This window comes from Crinia signifera, chromosome 5 (assembly GCF_055691185.1).
Source record: "Crinia signifera chromosome 5, ASM5569118v1, whole genome shotgun sequence".
Taxonomy (NCBI): Eukaryota; Metazoa; Chordata; class Amphibia; order Anura; family Myobatrachidae; genus Crinia; species Crinia signifera.
The window spans coordinates 112,237,515-112,254,296 of record NC_139221.1 but is presented as its reverse complement, the minus strand read 5'-3'; the positions used below and the strand labels follow the sequence as shown (position 1 = coordinate 112,254,296).

Genomic DNA, 16,782 nt, shown 5'->3' with positions numbered 1-16,782 from the left:
TATGAGGTAGCCGGAGCGTTGGACTTGGACTCGAAGAGGAAGATGCAAGAGGGACAGTATGGAGCCCATACTTTGCCCAGACAGTATCTGGGCGAAGAGTAACTGACACTTGTAGCAACAAGCCGAGAAAGCGCCTGCTTCACTGGCAGAGATGCAGGACACACAAAGTATAGGAGCTGGGGTCCGAAAGCAGTGTAAACCTTCACAGCAACCGATGGAAGATTCAGCTGGAGCCAGGAGAGTGACTAAACAGCTAACAGCGGCTAGATGGAAAGGTGGAAGCAGGATAGTGACAAAGTTAGACCCTGTGACTGGAGGAACACATCATGAAATTGGTAGCACCTGAGTAGCATAAAAAGCAATTATATGGTAAGTGGTACAGAACAACAGAAGTTGTCCCAGTGGAGACAGAATCTGGAATTTCGTTGGCCCGTGACACACACAGTAGTATTCATTATTCACATTACATCGCCTAGAAAATGCATATAAAACACTAAGTTATCACAGATCACTTGGAACACATCGCATTGTGTGTATAGGGCGATCTAGACAACGGAAAGTTCAAGGAAAATTGCCTACCCAAGATCGCTAAGCACAAAAGCTTAGCACACATCTCAACGTGGGGCTTAGTTCAGACCTCATTTGAGAACAAATTTCTTCTTAAAATGGACAAAACCATGTGCTCTGCAGGTGGGGCAGATGTAACATGTGCAGAGAGAGTTAGATTTGGGTGGGGTGTGTACAAACTGACATCTAAATTGCAGTGTGAAAATAAAGCAACCAGTATTTACTCTGCATAGAAACAAAATAACTCTCCATAATCTAAAGGTACATACACACTGGGGTTTTTGCCCAGTATGTATGCGAGCGACTATGTTAAAATCGCTGGGCTGAAAAATCACTCGGTGCATACACATTGAGCGATTTTCACCCGGTCCAGTGATTTTCATGGGGGGTGGACAGCTTTAGATAGCAGGATACTATGGAATGCCATCCACTCGGCTGGTAATACCAGCAGATGAGCGTGGATAACTGGCGATGATGCGGAACTCACGGCTCATCGCGGGTCATACACACTTTGCGGTTTTGAGCTGAAAGCAGCTCTAAACACCAAAAGTGAGCTGCATTCACCTCATAATAGCCCCAGTGTGTATGGGTCTTAACTCTCTCTGCATATATTACATGTGTCCCACCTGCAGTGCCTGATTCAGACCTGGTCCCTAGGCAGCATATATTCAGTGCCTAGCAAGCGGGTAAGCGTTGCCCACCGCTCCAACAAACATGTGACGTCAGCCTCCCACCCCGAGCAGGCATCGGCCTGCCCGTGTTCCCAGGGGAATATCCCCAGCATTTTTATAGGGATGCCCATAAACCAATGGCTTTCCCCTACTCTGGCCCGGTGTCCGAACCATCCTCCACCTTTCGGATGGTTCAGCGAGTGTGAATCTCACCGAAACCGTTCGCTAACAGGGTCTCCACATGTGCAAGTACGTGCATGCGCAGACCTCCCCACCATCGGAACGGTGAATGAATTTTGAGAACATATTTGTCCTGCAATCAGGTCTGAATTAGGCCCTATATTGGTGAAAATTTGGGATTATTTTTAGAACAGAAAAATTTAGTAATGGAAATAGTGAGCAAGCTAAAGTCTGTCATTTTTGTTATTTTCCTTTACAAATATATTGCTTAATACATTTGATCATTTCTAATAGTTACACTAAAAACAAAAGGGTTTAGATGTCCTTTATAAATAAAAGAGCTGCGCTGGAGAGAACGTATACTGTTGCAAATACCTGCCCACGCTGCTCCAGCAAATAAATAGCTCAAAAGTGTTTTACTTTAAGTGCACATTTCATCAGGTTCTCATTTAAAACCACATGCAACCTGATAAAATCTGCACAAGTGTGGACAAGCCATTAATGTTGAATGTCCAGTATTCCAAAGTCATTTAAAATACATTAGTGTGCGTCCTGCTAGCAGTGCTAGAATCACCATATTGGGGATCAACTAGAATTTGTGCATTATGTATTCCATGCAGAATGTTATGCTGGAGAATCGCTAGGAAAATACTGCAGGGATTGGAATAATTGATCCTGATTGCCATGTCACTGTTTTCAAGCTGGTAGCAGTATAAATGACAGACAAGACTGACATGTTTTTCTCTGATCCATGGATTACTCTTCCATTCATTAAACAAAAGAGGTATAGAGAGGCTTTTGTGACCACTCATTCCAATGCCTGCAGTATTTATGCTTGCAGTCCTGGAACTTGTGTTGGAGAAATTTCCTACACTGAACATGCTTTATGTAGGGCTAATTAGATGAATGAGGTTAGGACTAAAGGTGCCCATACCCTATGTTATTTTGGGCCGATTTCACCCAATTTCGGCACTTTGGGCTCATAAATCGAGTGAAATCAGCCCAAAATCCCATGTGTGTGACATCCGATCCGATGCGCGTTCCCGTGTGCATCGGACTGGATCAGGAGGTCGGAAGTTCATCATGTAAGATCATGTCTGACCTCCCTGTTTGCTCATGCCTGATTGGGGAGCAATGGGTTGGGCAGCGGGTGCTGAGCGCTGCAAAAGCGGGTAGTGAGGAGCAGTGGGGGGTGGAGGATGCTGAGTGCTGCACTATCTCAGCCAATCAGAGGCTGGCCAGTTATTTGATAGGCTATTTTAAAATTCTAATACCCCCGCCCCCTGCAGCTCCCTGGTTTATCACATATAAAAAATGGCACATCAAGTGCCAAATCGCATGTGAGCCTGCCGGGGAGGACAAGTCGGCCTAATGTATGGGGGCCTTAACTTTTGGTACTCAAGAGTTTAAAAGAAATATAGACTGGTTCAAAAAATTATTCAAAAATATCCTTGTATATTTAACTTATATAAAATACTGTATTACCAAGTGTTACTGATTTTTTTAGTGCATCATTAGTCGCTTGTAATCACCACTAATTTTTAATTACTATTGCTGCCAAAGCCTGGTTTGGAAAAACCCTCTCAAAAATATCTCAACATGATAAGTGTCATGTTGTAATCACTGGGCAGAGAATGAAATCCTACAAATCATCCCATGAGGGCTGCCCTTGAAGATTACTTGGTCACCCTTTGTTTTCTTCCCAGTAACAGTCACATACAAAAGAATGCATGGTCATCTGAAGGGGGGGTGGATGGGACAGGACTACTTTTAACCTTGGACAAGGCACATTATCTTTCTGTTTCCCAGACATTATAGCAAGTGATAGCAAAATAAAAATTCATAATTCAAAGGGTTGCCTTATAGAAACGCACAAGCTGCTATTTCGTTTTATGCCATATATGCAATTCAGGAATGAGTTACACAAAAAAGGTTGATCTATTTACTCCACACACAATCAGAAATCCTGAGAGATCATTGACCCTCAACACAGAAGCATGCAATAAGAGAAAGCAGAATGACATACATAGCAATGCCAGGACTTACTTCTGGGCATTTATTTAATCACACGTATTTGTACAGCGCATACATGCCCTTCTGTACTCCCTCAGCTCACCTTAGGACACTTTTGTATCATGCCAGTTAAACTCTCCACCTGCCACTGTCCCCACCTCAATGTATCTTAAGCCCCGTACACACGGGGGGATATATATCGCCGAGCGATATATCGCTCGCGATGAGCGATATATCGCTCAGTGACCCGTTTGCATCAGCGACCAGAGGTGGTCGCTGATGAAAAAGAAACTGCCGGGGGAGCCCGGCGAGATCCTCCTGCAGCTTGTTGCAATGGCAATGTGAAAGGGCGCAAAATGTATGGTTTGCAGGAGGGCGCCAGACACCCTAGCAGCGGCCCTGTGTGTGGCATTATGTGTAATGAGCATTACAGTGTAAACGTTTGCAGTGCGCCTTCGGTGCGCACTGTCCCAGTTCCTGGTGTGTGTGTGTGGGGGGGGGGGGGGATGACTCATTCTGAAGCGCATATACATAAATAAGTCACCTTCTATTTAGTTTACATTGATGCCCATTGGGCGGTGATGGACACATCCAGCAGGCTGTGATGGACACGCCCATCCAATGGTGCACCCTCTAAGAAAGTGGGCTGCGCACGCCTATGAGTGCTTTGCTTGCCATGCTTCAGGCCATGCCTCACTACACTAATTTAGCACTTCACCATAAGGCTCCTAGGGAATTATGTTGTTGTTGTTTATCTATACCTTAACTTAACTCTTAAGCCTAGAAATAACTGGACAAACCTTAACTGAAATAAGACACGGACACCAACTGCGTAAGGTTAAAGGTCATGAATATTTATTTAAATGGTATGACCCCTATTTGTATAAGGGATGGCAAAGAAAGCACTTGAGACCAGCACCAGTTCCGGGTGTTGCCATGGTAACGACCGTAGCGCCCCAATCTAGCAACACCCCTTCACGTGGGGTACAGCCCGCGCTGTGACGGACATACCGCCCCCTTCTATTGCATGACGCGGACCTTCCAGGAAGTGTCCGACGCCCCCAGCCGGAGCATGGGGACTCGCCCGCCTTCTTGGCAAAGGGGGGGCAATACCGCACAGTGACCACCTGACACCCCACCTGACTGCTGGTCGAGAGCGCCTTCTCGCCGATTGGTAAACTAAACTATGGCATGCTAGCCGAATTTGGTGAATTGGCTTCAGGCCATGTAGCACAGAGGAAAAAGAGGGTAGGGAGGGTGGGAATCCAGACTCAAAGAGGCTCACTTCCTGGCTGCAATCCCAGATATACCCCTCTCTAAGCTGACGCCCCCCTGCACCCTGATTGGTAGTTCCACCTGCTACTCTCTGCTATTACCCACGGCTATGCACTGCTGTTGCTGTTACACTGCTTATGGACAACAAATTCCCAGTATCTTAAATTCCCTCTGACCTATGCGGCCCTCGCTCTATCTTCTCATTCAGAGTCCCTGGGGATGGTAAAGAATGAAAACATCCAAACAAATCAAGCTAAAGTCCCCTCATTAGGTTGACATGCATTGGGTCGGCCACTGAAGGGCAACATGAAATAGGTTGACATGGCTAAGGTCGATAGGGTTGGAAGGTCGACACAAGCATTAGGTCGACAATCAAAAGGTCAACATGAGTTTTTCTTTTTTTTTGAGCCGACATGTGCCGATAGGCGGTATTTCATGCCCTACCACCCAGTAGGTGTGGAGGGAGAATAGAATAGTGTGCCGAGCATAGTGAGGCACCGTGCCCAAAGCATCGCGAGCGTATTGAGCCATGTGAGGTGACGAGAGAGAAAGAGAGAGAGACATTGGAACATACTCGCAAAAGGTCCATAGACACTAGAAGATTATCTTTCCAATCTGGCTGGTTGTAATGAAAATCTGGAAATATTGGGGAGCAAACGACAATTGACCATTTGCTCCTAAACTTGGAAAACAGACACAAATTGGTCCATTACAGATGACTGCTTTTGTCCATTTTCCAGTGCTTGGGAGCAAACGGTCAAGTGTAATTTGTTCCCAGAAATTTCCAGTTTTCATTCCAACCAGCCAGATTGGAAAGATAATATTCTAGTGTGTATGGGCCTTAGAAATACTTGATAAATGGACTTTAATATTTATTAGCTGTAATAAGTATATCGGAGACCATTTGAATTATATGGATATGTAAAATAACCACATCACTAACACAACATATTATTATTATTAACAGTTTCTTATATAGCGCACACATATTCCGTGCTGCTTTACAGAGACATTGAACATTCACATCAGTCCCTGCCCCAGTGGAGCTTACAATCTATTTTAACATATTTGGTACATACAAAGTGCAACCTTGATTCCTGTGCATGGAAATATAATAATGTTCTGAGCTAGAACAGGGGTAGGGGATTTTGTATTCTGTAATGAACTACTACATTTCTCTATTCTATCCTTGGTTAACCAAATACACATGTGAAACGTTGCCAATAATTGGATTATCAAAGAGTGCAGCAACTATTTATTCTTGTTATCTCTATTAGACTATTTACATACACGGAATGAATGTGAAGCACTGGGCCGCTGCTGGAGACACTGCACAGATCTTATATAAGAAGAATTACAGGTAGAGTCCTCTCCCCCCACCCCCTGCTCCCGGCATATCTCAAGCAGATGCAACATTTTAAGGACATTTCCAATCCCCTCTCCCCCACCTCCTCCTCCTCCTTCTCTCCTTTCCCTTCTCTTAAGTACTTTGGCCAACGCTTCACTCGCAGCTGTGCAGGTGTGCAGGGCTGAGGCTGGGAACTGGGCGCTTCCCCCTCCCTCTTCCCATGCTCTCCCTTTGCTGTAGCAGGGTGGATGTGCTCAGCGCTGGGCCGGCTCTGCAGCTCTGTGTATCCAGCTGGAAGTCATTGTGAGATTGGCGTCTGCGTTGCTCCGGCGACCGCCCTGCCGGCACCAGCTGGACCGCACTGTGAATGGGTGACATCACGGGGCAGGCGCCAGCCAGTCTGGGCTACAGAGCCAATGAATCAGCTGTCAGGGCGAAGGGCTGAGTGCATTGCAATGTACTGCGATGTGTGTGAGAGAGAGCAGAGAGGGTGGGAGAGCGCCGGAATGTGCAGAACATACAGATACACACACAGCTGGGGAAGGCAGGGATGCATGGGCTCTGCTAGCTGGGGCTCCTGTAGCATACAAGGGAGGCGTACTGTACACACATACGAACCGCAGGCAACAGGCACTTGGCCCATCTACAGTGGTCTGTCTCTGTCATGTACCATTCACAGCTTTGTTACAGCATTGTCCACAGGACAAATCATTATCTCTACCTTAGTGTTAAAATATCAATAGAACTGATCTTCCTCTCTCATCAAATATTATTATGGGGAAAACATATATATATATAACCTTAATAGACAGTGTGTGTATGTGACACACACACACACACACTCTCTCTCTCTCTCTCTCTCTCTCTCTCTCTCTCTCTCTTACTTTTCTCTGTCATGCTGTTCTCCCTGTTGCTGGAATAAAGCAGATTTCTACAAACAAGTAAAGGTGTGTACACACTCAGCGGTGCCTTGGGATGAACTATATTAAACTACAACATTCAAAGATATCGTCCAGTGATGTCCGTCCGTGACCCCTACCAAGCATGCAGTACGTGTAATGGTTAGCATTACTCCCTCACAGCGCTGAGGTCATGGGTTCGATTCCAACCATGGCCCAACTGTGCGGAGTTTGTATATTCTCCCCGTACTTGCGTGGGTTTCCTCTGGGTAGTTAAGGACCTGCGCCAGCCCGCATTGTACATCGTATGGCGCATAAGCACTGGGCGATATTATGAATGATATCACTCAGAAGGAACAAAATTAGCGATACCGTTCATTATACTGTTCAGTTTGTACACACCTTTAATTTATGGAGAAGAGGCCTAATTTAGTATGGATCGCAAAGTTGAGAAAAAGCAGTTGCTGCGATACCTCCCAATTTGTCTGATTATCGAATAACTGCAGCCATTTTCTTGTGACATGCGCATGTGTAATAAGGGTCTCCACAGGAACTTGGCGCACCATTTTCCCAGAGATCTGCGCATGCGCAGTAATCTCTGGCACAATGTCAGTGTGTACTGCCCTGCCTGAGAGAATGGGGCCTAATCAGAGACTGCACATGGGTCCCCTACTCTCTTAAGGTGTGCACACACAGGCCGATCCAGCGGCCACCGATATTGATTTGAGGGAGGGAAGGTGGGGGGGAGGTGGGGGGGGGGGCGGGGGGAGCAGCATGGCCATCGTTCTGAGAAAGTAAAAGTTAGACTGTGCTGACACCTGATGCCGCGGAGCCACAATTTGCACTAACTTTCTAACGATTTTGACTATATAGTGCAAACCTCTCCGTGCATACACAGCATTAGAGCCTGATTCAGAGTTGATCCCAGAGTTTGCAATCTATTCAATTATCGAATGCATGCATATGGATCTCACTGCAAGCCAAAATAGCAAAAAAAAAAATAGCGGAAAATATCTCCTTTCACAATTTGACTGACAGGAAGTCGCCATTTTGGCGTGGACTCCAGACTTTTTCTGGGAGTGTCATAAAAAACGCAGGTGCACCCAGGCGTTTTAAGGGAGAGTTAGCCTATATCTTTCACAGTATTGTGGAAGGGTCAGACCTACATTTGCACATACAGTACTGGTAAAATCATTTCAAGGTTCGTGACTTGTGTATGGATGTGCAACAAGATACCGGATAGTGATTTTTTTTAAATCCACTCACAGATTTGCACGGGGTGGGTTTTTCTGGGTGGCGGCTAACAGCTTGCAGTCATCTGCAAATTTGCAGATACGTGGTCAGGCCTGAATTAGGTCCTTAAAGTGCTTTTACCAAGGTATTTCTTATTGTTTAACATAATAATCTATGTCACATAACAAAACAGTTGTGGGATGGCGCTGTGTATATTTGTAAACTTTTAATTAGTCCTTTGATCCCTATTGGATATCTTTCAATAAAGTCCACAAAAGAAGCCCATAAGAAATTGTTTATTAAAAGTCTTTTTTCAGTGGATAAAGTTTATTTTCAATGAAGGTATTCAATTTACAGATGGAGCACCTCTCATTTAGCTCCAGCCCTCGCCAGATCCCCTCCACTGGTGAGAGCTAGTGAAGAGGCGCTCCATCTGACAGGGAAGCACATCCCCCGTGGGGCACCGACGGGGGGAGGGCAGCGGTGGGCTCCGATGGAATGGGGCGTGCAAGCGTCTCGTGCGCACGCCCCTTTGGTCTTCCAAATGGTCTTCCACCCGTGGAAGTAGTGTAGTGCAGTCAGTTCTGTGGACACTGGAGGTCTCACCATGCATGATGAGGGTTCAAGAAGGGGGAACGGGCCCTGGCTATTTCATCAGTTCCAGGCCCTACACTTTTTGATGGCAGCCTTTCTCTTGGGCCCTGAAGCTTGAACTTTTATGGGGGCCCCCTTTTTAACCAGTAACAGCAGTGCAACATGCAACAAGGTCCAAATGTCTACCGCTCACTACATTCCCCCCTTCAGTAATCAACACACAGATAGCCCATTAAATAACCATCTCTTTATTAGTCACTACACAGCCCCTTGCCCCCCCAACCCCCAACATACACACGTTCAACAAATACCTGACAGGACACACCACTCAGTGCCAGCAAAATTACCCTATTGGAAGCCTCCTTGTCCTGGGCTCCTTCTAACCTTTCAATGAAAGGCTTTCATTGCTCCAGCCTCTTTCCTAAGAGGGGTCGGTACTTGTTTCCTAGCACGGCCACACCGATTTACATCGGGGTGGTCGTGTCGGAAAAATCGGGTCGATCGCATCGCATGCGATTTGGTCGCATGCGATGCGATCGTCGCGACCGACCGATTTTGGACCCGATTTTTTTTTTTAATTAAATGTAAATCGGGTCCCTGGGACCCGATTTTACATTGGATTCAATGTAAAATATTCCCAACCCCCCCAAATGTCACGGCGTACACCCCACCCCACGATAGACGCCAACCCGAAGCGTGGCGAGCGCAGCGAGCCCGCGAGGGGCGGCGGTGCGCGTCCTCCGACCTTTTCATTCCCCTACTATCCACGTCGGCGTGGAGTTGAGAATAGAATAGTGTGGCGAGCGCAGCGAGCCACCGAGCCCGAAGCGTGGCGAGCGGACGCGGATACCTTCACAGGTAAACGCGTCCCTTCGCGGACTTCACAGGTGTCCGCGTCGCCACGGACACCTGTGAAGCCCGCGAGGGGACGCGTATAACTGTGAAGGTATCCGCGTCCCCTCGCGGGGCTCGCTGCGCTCGCCACGCTTCGGGCTCGCCACACTATTCTATTCTCAACTCCACGCCGACGTGGATATTAGGGGAATGAAAAGGTCGGAGGACGCGCACCGCCGCCCCTCGCGGGCTCGCTACGCTCGCCACGCTTCGGGTTGGCGTCTATCGTGGGGTGACGACGGGGACATCTAAAATGTGAAATGGGTCATATTGGCCCATTTCACATTTTTTCAGGATTTCAATGTTAAAAAATCTTTTAACATTGAACCCGATGGAAAAATCGGGGGCATCGCGTCGTGACCATTGTTAATGGTCCCGACCGACGCGATGCCCCCCATATTTTACCTTTCCCGACACGATTTCAATGTTAAAATATTTTTTAACATTGAAGCCTATGGGGAAATCGCGGGCATCGCGTCGGTCGCGTCGGGACCATTGTTAACGGTCCCGACCGACGCGATGCCCCCGATATTTTATCCTAGCCGGCCAAATGGACCTGATTTCAAAGGAAATCGGGTCCATCTTATGGATCGTGTACCTTAACTAAAGGTACACGATCCATAAGATATGTGGCCGTGCTAGGAAACAAGTACCGAGGGGTCTTCTCAGGCACTGCCATTCCTGGGAATGTCACCAAGAGAAGTTCTACAGACTGTCGAAAATTTAGTTTTAAACAAAACAAAATTTTAGATAGACATATTACAAATAAGTGATATGCAACCACCCAACACTGTATGTCAACGCACATAGTCAAGACATATATTACAATTTGGATATACAAAATACATCCAAAACAGGACAGTAATACAGGACAGTGAAGGCACCAATTAGGATGGACAGGGTAATAGTTTAGAAACAACTGTGCATTAAAGTGTACAAAAACAGCCCGTGTTAAATTCAGGTAGAATAGCAGCTCATCAAATCATGGTTCAACAATATGGAACTATACAGATAAACATTTCATGCTATTTGCAGACCTAGACAACAAATCCTAGTAGCACCCACGACACTAAGTGATCCACAGCCAAGCTATAATAACATTTTGCGTAACATTTTGCAGACGTTTCTCTAACAGAGCAGGATTCTCTAACATCTGCGCCCCCCCCCCCCAACTACTCCCGGCCGCCGTACATTGCCGGCTGCCGTTGGCTTAATTATCGCATATGCTCTAACATATGCAATCATTATAGCAAAGGACAGCTCTTGCTTTAAGAGCTGTCATTTGCTGTGAGCCAGCGATGCGCAACTGGTCCCGTGGGCTCCCCCCTCCCACCCGGCTTATGCGCTGCTTCTGTGGGCGGGCTCTCCTCCTCCTCCCTGCACCTGGAAGAGGATTTACAGTGCATGGAGGAGGAGGTCACAGGTCCAGGCAGCATAGCGCTGTGCTGCCCGGACACAGGTGAGGGGTGGGGGTTGATGGGGGTCCGTGTGGGGGTCCGTTCGGGGTGGCGGTGGGTCGTGGTAGAAGCTGGCGATGCCCCCCCGGTCTTTAGAGCATCCCACAATGCAGTAGGTCTTTAGAGCATCCCACAATGCAGTAAAACCCCGATAACAGGGTTATTTTCCGCATTTTAAGTTTAAAGAATCCCACCATTCTCATGATGCTGGTCAGTCCCATCGTAAAAGTCCCCCATCAAAAGGTCCTATCACTTTTGTCATGCTGGGTGGCTTCTAGTCTTTCTCCTGAATCCTGGCACAAGAAAACAACATGGAAACTGCTCAGTAACACCATCTGAGGGGATGGCACCAAAATAGAAGAGCAGCTCTGCAATTTTGATATCACTTCCTTAAATGTTGTCTCCCAGGGTATATCGCAAACCTCATACCCTGGAAATGTATATGGTTGACCGGTGGATGGGATGTCGGCAGAGGGAATTAAAACAAGAGTCTGGTAAGTCTACTTACCTTCGCCCCTGCCCCCTAACCCTCCCTCCCTTCAGCCTAACCAGAGGCGGATTTAGACCTCATGGAGCCCTAAGCAAGATACTGTTTTCAGGCCCTCCTTGCTCAAATAATCCATAGCACTGTATTTTTGCTGCTGAATGCAGGTGGCACTGATAGAATAACTTGGTGTGTTCACAGTCTAAAGTCAAGTGTTCAGCTGCTGAACTTCGGGATCGCGTACAAATCAGAATCGGGCTCTGGGTCTTTTGGAAGAAGGCTTAATACCTGTGTGACATTTACAGTAAACTGACTGCCCACATACAGTGGAGGAAACCATTTTGTGTGTACAAATATTTTTGATCCCATCAAAGAACATCAAAGGGTCCATTTGATTCCATGACGTCCCATGGTAGTCGCTCAATGCTCCTCTGGGAACATTTTGGATAGAAAGATTATGTTTTAGTGGCCCCTTGGGACCTTCTGGGACCTAGGCAGGCGCCAAGGTTGCCTTGTTTAAACTCTGAGCATCCCTCACGCAACCCTACCTCTTCCTGCTAGTGCATAACCATAACATTTCCAACCGGCAGCCTAAACCTAACCCTCCTGCCCTGCAGCCTAACACTAACACCCTTTCTAAGTGCCTAATCCTAAACCCCCTTCCCCACAGTCTAAATCCAACCCCTACAGTCTAACCCTCAGTTCCCTGCTGGTGCCTAAACCTAACATTTGCTTCACTACGTGCGGGCCTAATGCTTATTTTTATTTATTTGTTTACAGTTACTTATATAGGGCAGCATATTTTGTCTGGCTTTACAACTTACCCACCCTGCTTACTTACGTTCAAGATGCCAGCAGTCATGATCCTGGCGCCGCTCTTGTGGCCACAAGTCATGATTCTGGCTGCAGTATTCTGACTGTCCAGTTGAATGTTAACCCCATATTTGTTCTGCTGGTGCCATTAGCTTAGATCGCTCAGCAAGATCGCACAGCACACAGAGCTGCACAGCAATGGGTCAGCGATGTTTGCTGAGCGATCTGTCAGGGCCAGTGTTCTCTGGTGAGAGCACTGGCCCTGACTGGTAATCTAAATAGATTTATCCAGCCTGATGGATTTTATTCGCCGGGAGATAGAGATGAGCGGGGCTGCACATCGCTATCACTATGGCCCCTACACACGGAACATTGTAGGGACATATTCTAAGCGATCTAGTCCAATTAAGTAATTTAGAAAATGTCCTGAAATCCCCCTGTGTTTAGGCCCCATAAGTCATCCCCATGCATGCAGCAGATTCCCAAACAACAATTTAAAGGGCAGATTCAGTTAAGCCAGTGGTTCCCAAACTGTGTGCCGTGGCACCCTGGGGTGCCTCAGAGCACTTGAAGGGGTGCCCTGAGATGGTGGTCCAGGACCAATTAATTTTATTTATGGTCAAGTTAATAGGGAAAATCAGTGCTTGTGGCTGCCAATTATACAATATGTGGACAAACCGAAGTGAATACTGTCCCTCACAACATACTGTAACTGGACCTAAGGATTACATTTATTAAAAAAAATTTTTTTTAAAGTACTCAATAAGAAACTTTTGGCCTAGGGGTGCCACGAAAAAAAATTCTGATACTCCCGGGTGCCATGATTCCAAAAAGTTTGGGAACCCCTGAGTTAAGCTTTTGGATCAGATGGGGGCTGTCCTCTAATAGGCTGTCCTCTAACTATCAGTAGGCTTACTACTCATCAGGTCACAAGCAGAAGTCAGTGACCTCTTCCACATTTTCAGTTTGCATTTAGAAGCTTTGTGTCCTGCCTCACACTCCATCTTTAGAGTGTGATGCAGTGCAGCATTTAATTCTACTGGTAAATGTTCTTGGAACTGCAACAGTTTTGTCCTAACAATCCATTTTGATAGCTTGCTGGGTTTGCTTCTACTATAAAATCAAGTTATGTAGCATTGCCATAGTGATTTCTTTGTGATCGACTTAGACTCTACAGACATTAATCGTTCAGATATGGCATTCACTGAACTTAGTATTTTACAGTATTTGCCTCAGATTAAATTCTTCTCATGAGACCCTTATCTTCACATGCTGCCTGCAGGGCTGTCCACCTATCACGTGGTGACATTTCCCATGTATGATAGTATAAGCATGTTGTTCAACACTTAAACCTATGGTTCCCATAGCTTTATGTACATTATCAGCATTTGTACTGTGACCTGGGTTAATAGTATTTTTCTACAGCTTATTATGCTTCTTTTAAACTTCTGTTGTGGCATATAACTTCCATATGCAGTGCTTAAAGTGGTCCTGCAGAGGTGGTGGAACTCACTTCCCTGCCTCTCCCCCCCCCCGCATATGTCACAGCCAGGGTAGGTGCTAGGGTGTTCTTCGGCGCCCCCCTGCGATTTATGGCCTATCCCACACACCTATTTAAAAACTACATCATACCACCCCTAATTGAAATGGTGCTCCACAGAGCAAAACAACCAAAGATAACTGAACAGTGCGCGCTGAAAAATTTAGGGCATGGCCCATTACACATTATGCCACACACAGTAATGCCCATTGCACAATATGCCACACATGGTAATGCCCAACATATTACACCACATAAGTGGCGCTTACCTACATGCTCATTGCTAGGGTTTTCTTGCTCGATGCCAGGAGTTACATGCTCAGTGCCAGGGGTTTCTTGGTTTACATGCTCAGTACCAGGGGTTTCATGCTCTTTGCAGAGGTTGCATGTTCTTTGCCAGGGGTTTCATGCACAGTGCCAAAGGTTGGATCCCTCCCAACATGTTGCCGCCGGCATTACTGTGGTGTGGCTTGGCAGTGTTCTGTGCCGGCTGCAGTGTACTTGATAAGCCAGTGCCAGTTAGACACCAGAGAGACCATCCTGGAGAAGCAGCTGCAGGGGGTGGCATCCTGTACCCACATGGAATTTGTATGCTATTACATCCTGCCACGGGTGTCAGAGAGTGGACACAGAGGGGAGGAGAGAGAAAGAAAGATAGATAGATGGATGTAATGGAAAGAGAGAGGGTATCATGAAAAGAGAGACGGGGGGGGGGGGGCAAGAGAAAGGGGTGGGAGGGGGAAGCAATAGAAAGGGTTTGAGGGAGAAGAGAGAAAACAATGGACTCACACCAAAATCCTAGAGACCTAGATAACTTCCTTCATTGGTCACTCTATTCCTGGCAACCCACCCCCTCACACCAGTGGGAGAGGGGGTGGGTTGCCAGGAATAGAGGGGCGGTGGTGGCCAGGGAGAGAGTATGAGAGGAGTAGAGTAGAATGTCAGGGAGGGAAAGAGCGGGCAGAAAGATGGTAAGAGAGGGGGGAGAGAGCACTACCTGTGCTAGTATTAGGTCTGCTGGGACTCCAGTGGCATAAATCTGCCGCTCTTTATAGTATACGTGGGCCGCAGTCCGGTGATTGGAGCACTGCTCCTTGCATACACAGCATGGGCAATGGAGACAGCCAGTGCAGTAGCCATCCTGCTGCCATTTAAAATGTAGTGCAGTGCCGCTCGGCAGCCAATCAAGGGGACCATGGCCTGATTGGCTGCTGGTATACTCTGATTGGCTCTGACTCGCTGCAGCAGCACGTTGCTTGCAAATGCAGCTGGTGCTGTTTATATGGCTGCCCGGCTCCTTCCTTACTGAGGCACGGACTACCCTGCATAATGGTCGGGCTCGCTGGTCTAACAGACAGTGGGACAAGGTGACCGGATTGAGGCGGAATCATTTTGCCTCCAAAATGGAACTAACAGAACGCAGTTCCGCCACATTCCAGCTCACTTTAACCCCTTCCATATGGCATACAGTAGTTCTATTGAGCCTTAAGTGTGAGGAAACTCATTGGGAATGCCGCTTCTGTGTGCATGTTGCGTACTAAGTAGTATCAGGTGTACTTGTTGACATTCAGATGGTCAGCACCAGAATAACATAATTTAACATGTTGATAACAAAAAGTTGACATATTAGAGTTATGGCTAGCATTTGGTTAGCGTTATGGCTAGCGTTTGGTTAGAGTTATGGCTAGCATTTAAGTGTTAAGCTTTCTTTAAAATAGGCATTTCCAAACTATGGCCCTCCAGCTATTGTGAAACTACAAGTCCCATCATGCCTTGCCACTGTTTTGCTATTAGGGAATGCTAAAACTATGGCAAGACATGCTGGGATGTGTAGTTTCACAACAGCTGGAGGGCCACACTTTGGACATGCCTTTTTATAAAATAACCAACAGAATCCCATGTTGACATTTTGATGTTTTTATGTTATATGTTGACATTCTGAACATGTCAACATTTAACCGTGTCAACCTAAATACATACCTACATAATGAATGTTGTTTGAATGCCATGTCGACCTTCCAGACATACAACATTCACTCAACATTCTGGTGTCAACATTTTGAATATTGGCCTTCTTAATGTTGACAAGAAGTAAATGAAGCATACCATTTGAATAGATTTAAACAAGATCTTGGATTTGTTACAGTGCACAGATTGTACAGCCATACTCACAGTAACACCAGTAGTTTGTAGAGATTGAATGGAGCATACAGGGGAAAATCTGGTTATGTATGTACAGCAGTATATGCAGTATATTGTAGGGTCAATCAGGAGCTGTGAAATACAGGTCTGTGCGGTGTTGTTATCAGGACCGGCAACAGAAATCCTGGTGCCCGGTACATTGAATTCACACTCCCTTAGCAATTAGCATTTCACTCCCTCATGGCAATGAGTATTTCACTTCCTCATGGCAAGAAGAATATAATCCCCCTTGGCAATGAGCATTTAACTTCCCATTGGCAATGAGCATTGAACTCCCCTGTGGAAAAGCGCAAGATGCCCTTTGGCATCGAGCATGTAACCCCTGGCATCGAGAAAAAAACTCATGGCATTGAGCAAGAACCCCCTAGCAATGAGCATATAGGAAAGTGGCACTTATGTGGCATTATATGTAATAGGCATCACTGTGTGGTATAATGTGTAATGGGCATCATCGTGTGTGGCACAATGTGTAATGGGCATTATGGTGTGTGACACAATGTGTAATGTGAAGTGTGTCTACCAGGCTCTAATTGGCGGGGTGTATCTAAGGGGCACTACTGTGTGGTGTAATGTGAATTGGTACTAATATGTGGCCATGCCCTAACTTTTTGA

At 46.5% G+C, this 16,782-nt stretch overlaps 1 long non-coding RNA gene across 1 annotated transcript in view; it reads left to right on the top strand.

Moving 5' to 3' along the window:
• Window positions 1–5,999: 5,999 nt before the first annotated feature.
• LOC146079525 (uncharacterized) overlaps window positions 6,000–16,782 on the top strand; it is a 50,582-nt gene continuing 39,799 nt past the window's right edge. The window contains exon 1 of the long non-coding RNA XR_014474586.1: window positions 6,000–6,066. This is a non-coding gene — a long non-coding RNA (uncharacterized LOC146079525). The remainder of the gene's footprint in view (window positions 6,067–16,782) is intronic.